Source organism: Marmota flaviventris, chromosome 2 (genome assembly GCF_047511675.1).
Source record: "Marmota flaviventris isolate mMarFla1 chromosome 2, mMarFla1.hap1, whole genome shotgun sequence".
In the NCBI taxonomy this organism is placed as follows: domain Eukaryota; kingdom Metazoa; phylum Chordata; class Mammalia; order Rodentia; family Sciuridae; genus Marmota; species Marmota flaviventris.
Window position 1 is genome coordinate 171,921,315 of NC_092499.1, and position 5,092 is coordinate 171,926,406.

Below are 5,092 nucleotides of genomic sequence, written 5' to 3' on the forward strand. Positions count from 1 at the left end.
TCAGATTAAATGCACCATCCCAGAGAAGCCTTCCTCATGACACACTAGAACATAGTTATACCATCTCATCAGTAAAGTTTACTGATAAAGTGATCCTGGGCTATTTATTAGTTTCTGTTCTATCTCTTGCTGTAGCTTGTATTTTTTACCTGTCTGTTCACTTGTCTTATTTTCTATAACCTCCATTAGAATGTTACAGAATGAAAACAAATGTAGATGTTTTCATCATGTCCATGTATATATCTGCCACCCATGGTAGTGCATGGCTTATGACAACCCCTCAATGTTTAATGAATCAGAGGTCTGCTCCAGGACTAAAGAACACAGCATAACAGAACTGGCCTCTATGGTAGCCAAGTCTATCCCAGCTGCAGCTAAGTCTACCCCAGACTGCCTTGCAGTCATGAGACACCACAGTGTGGTCTTCCAGTTACAACTCATCATCAACAGCAAGATCCAGAATAGGTGCATTTCTAGCATGTAGAAAAGTCTGGTATTAGCAACCTTTTTTTCTACCAAAGGCTAGCAACGTCTCTCTTTATGTCTCTTTGCTGTTTTTGTATCATAATCTATTTTCCCCAAGAAAGCATGGGACTGGCAGGGGGACAGAGAGGTTTAGGGACAGGGTGGGTAGGTAAGTATTTCTACTGCAGTCATCTGCAGCCTTCCCTGAACACTGAACACCTGGACGATGGTATGCTTGAAGATATTCTTCATCATTTCTCTGTGGGACTTCTCTGAGACCGGCTCATAAAATGAAACCTGCGATAAGTTAATTTTACACATCAACTTGGCCAGAGGTTTTGGTGCTCAGTTGTTTGGTCAATCATTAGTCTCCATGTTGTTTTGAAAGTATTTTTTGTAGATGTGATTAATATGTCCATCAAGTAAAGCAGATTGACTTTCATGTTGTGGGCAAGTCCCCTCTAATCGGTCAAAGACTTTAAAACAAAGACTGAGGCCACCTAGAAAAGGAGGAATCCTGTCCCAAGTCTGTGACAGCCAGCGCCTGCCCTATGGATCTGACATACCAACTCCAACAATCAGCTGAGCCAATTTCTTATACCAGTGTTCTCTATCTCTCCTCCCTACACACACACACACACACACACACACACACACGTGCTAATTATAGATCATAGAGATAGAGCGATATGGAGATATCCTTTTGGTCTGTTTCTCTAGAAAACTCTAACTGATCCAGGACCATTAGAGCATTTCTTAGAGGTTGTGATTTTTTTTTTTTTTTACATGAAGAGAATCTACCTTTTCCATAGCACTGAAAAGCTGATGGCTTTTCTGTCCCAGGAAGACAGTCAAGAACATCAGGGTACCCAATGAGAGGAATGGCCCTCAAGAGAGATCTGTTGGTAGGTGTCTTCTGGCCTCCTCAGAATCACTTAACCTAGGCCACCTCTCTGTGATTCAGAGAAAATTGAAACCACAGCTCAGAGCCTTAAAAACAGTTCATCAAGTGGAGAACGCAAGAGTTCCTCAGTTCTGACGCAAATGGAAAAGATTTTTTTTTCCACCCCCAGTTACCTCTCTGGGCGCTTTCACCACCTAGAGAAAAAGAAAGAGTGGTACATGATTGAGCAGAGTAAGTGCCTCTCACTCCCTCTTGAATTCATTTTTTTTTTCATCTTTTCTAAAAATATGGGGAATTCTATGAATCTTTTTTCTGCTTCTGAAATATTTTCTGCAGAATCTAGTACTTGCAAAGCGGTGATTATGAATGACTAAACAGTCATGCATATATTTCTGGAATACTTGGAAATGCCTCTGTTATTTTTGGAAATGGGTGCTTGTTCAGGTTATTCTGGCATTGGGCAGCTACTGAAAAAAATTCTTCTGTGATAACAAGCCTGTAGCTCCACCTACTGCTTTTCCAAAGATGACAACTAGGGTTTCAGTACTGAAAAATGAAAACTAAGATTCCCCCCAGTTAAACAGCTTCATTTTCAAAACACAGCTCATCTATTTAGTTGCTTTCAGTAAAAGTAAGCTAATGTGTTTCTACCACGGGCAAAACAAATATATAGAGCCCATGCATTAGGCATTACAAGCAAAATAAAGGAAATAAAAAGCAGGCACAGAGTGAATTGTTTGAGTATTTTGAAACATCTATCAACATCTTTGCCAACATCTGCTGAAAACTGAGATGACCAAAGAAGTCCTTGGAGAATACACTACTTTGGAGAAAAAAGAAAAACTGACTTTAAAACACAGGCAAAATAATCACAAACATGAGGACTGATGGTATCAGGGCATCTTGTTTTGCCTGGATTTGAAGAAAATGATGAAACGGGAGCTGCAGGCAAGAGAAAAGTGAGAGAATCCAAGTCTTTAAATGGTCCTTTTAAAATGATCCAATTCTCAACTTCCTTGTCTTTTTTTTTTTTTTCCCATGGCTCACCCACACAGGATCTGGTCCAAAAAACAATTTCCAGTGGAATCAATTCTTTTGTTTTGGCTATTTCCACTGCTACCAAATCTCCAAATCAATGCCCCTCCTTTGTGGCAAACTTTCCTATCTAATTTCTGCCTCCCTCAGCCACAACGGATTATGCTATTCCTCTCTCAAGATGGGATTAAGAAAATGTCAACAAAGAAACTTGCTTTTCTTCTCTACTTTTTATTTCTGTGAGTCTCAAATGCTTTTTTAAAATATTATTTTAATTGTTGGTAGACCTTTATTTATCTATTTATAGATGTGCTGAGAATCAAACCCAGTGCCTCACACATGCCAGGCAAGTGCACTACCGCTGAGCCCCAGCCCCAGCCCAAGTCTCAAATGCTTTTTGGGTAAAAACTAGCTTTTTATCCCAGATAAAAAGAGAAATCAGTGCATTTTTCCCACTTTTCACTATAAATAATGAGCAGCACAACTGAACTAGTATAAAATTAAGAAGACCACTAAGAACTGTCAGTATTGTCAAGGTAACCACTTTATTATTACTAAGCCTAAAAGGTATTGTTTCTGTTTTTATTAATGAGATTTAACCATATAAAATGCATATATATGGCTTTGGTTTCATGGTAACATAAACCATGAAATGCAATGGTACCACATCAATAATATCTGTTTTGTACTTTTCATATTGGGATAGTTTTTTTTGTTTTGGTTTGGTTTGTTTTTGTCTTTAGGACAACTTTTTCATTTGATACAATTTTAACTCTCCAAAAAAGTTGCCAGAATAATAGCACTCCCCATAGAAACTTAACCTAGATCCAAAATGGTGCAAACTATAAAAATTGAGTTCTTATTTTTTATAATTTTCTCTGTAAATATCATTTTTCCAACTTTTTGAGACTAAATTATAAACATCTTGCTCCTGTATTTCTTACAAAGAGAAATGTCCTCTTACATAATTAGTGAAATCAAGATTTAACGTTGGTGTAATTCTACTATCTAATCCATAGTGCACATTCAAATTTTACCAGTTGTCCCAACAAAGTCCCTTTTAACTATATTTTTAATTCTAGTCTGACAAAAAGTCCAGATACACTCCTTTCAGTTCATTATCATGACTCTTTTGTCTACTTTATTTTATAATAGTTCTTCAGCCTTGTTCTTTCATGACTTTGACATTTTTTAAGTGTCCAGGCAAGCTCATTCATACAACTTACCCATTTAGGGTTATGTCCCCTTTGACATGACTGTCACAGAAATGATACTGTGTTCTCAATGCATCACATCAAGAGAAACGTGATGTTGGCAACGTTGACTTTGGTTACTAGAGATAAGTGGTGCTCAACAACTTTTTTCTATTCTAAAACTATCAGTTTCCCCTTCATAATTAATAACTAACTTGGAGGAAGGTAGTTTAAGACTTGGAAAATGTACTGTTCCTCATAAAATATCCCCCCCTAGTTTTGATATGCACTGATATTTTTTCCTAAATTAATTACTAATGATGATTTCAAAACAGTGATTTTTCTAACACCATCATCCTTTCCACATTGCAAGGCAGCCTACCATATTTCAGTATGATCTGCAGCTCCCAATTGCAAGTGAGAAGCATGACTCACAAAGATGTAATCTGCTTCTTGAATTGAAAGAGGATTCTGAAAATTTTGTGGGTATTAAATCCTAAAGGCTAATATTACATAACCCCCCAAAAAACCCTCCAAACCTTTAAGCAAATTCTTTCAAAAACTTGAAATTATCAAAGTGCAAATGCTCATGCTTATAATTTCAGCTACTTGGGAGACTGAGGAAGATGACCATTCCAGGGCAGACTGGGCAACTAAGCAAGATTCCAACTCAAAATAAAACTTCAAAAAAGAGTTGCAGAATACTTGCTAGTATATGCAAGGCCCTGGGTTCAATTCCCAGTAACAGAAAAAAATTTTCTTCACCGCACCTATAAGTAAAGTTGAATTATTTGTTTGGGAAAAGAAGAGCCATCAATTAAAATTAAAGTAAGATATGGCTCTTCATGTTTCATTCTTTAAAGACAAGAGACCTCTAACTTCCTGAGAGTTGGTCTGACAAAGGCGAGAAGACCCTGAAAATCGGGAGAATTATCCATTGTGATGGATGGTTACCAGAGGCCAGTGTTCAATCACTAGAGTCCGTGACTTGAAGGAACCTAGAAAGATGACGTCACTTATCATCTTGTCACTCATACTTGTCCCTTCTTCTCAGCACGTCATTAATATCTTCTCAGATGAAAAACAAGCTTACTGTGAAGATCGTCAGAAAACCTACCCTCCAACAAACTGAGCAAATTTTCCTGCCAAATAGAATCCTGTTGGTACCCAGAGTTTTCTTCACTCCTTCTTCCTTTCAGTATTATCCTGAGGTTAAAAATCCAACAACTAGGCTTACTCGCTCCTATAAAAGCATGCAAATTCTTGAATCCTAAAAGTCTGGTTTATTCATCCATATATCCCCTCCTCTGTGGGTGAAGTTTACTTTCCTGCTCCAGTGGCATTGGCCTTTGGTACACAACTTGTCACAGTCCACGGAATGTTAACAGCTATGATGCAAACAGAGGCCTGAATTCTGCTTCCACCTTGCCGGGTTGGCCTCTGCCATGGTTTGTATCTGGAGTGTTCCCTAAAAGCTCATATGATGAAGGTGATG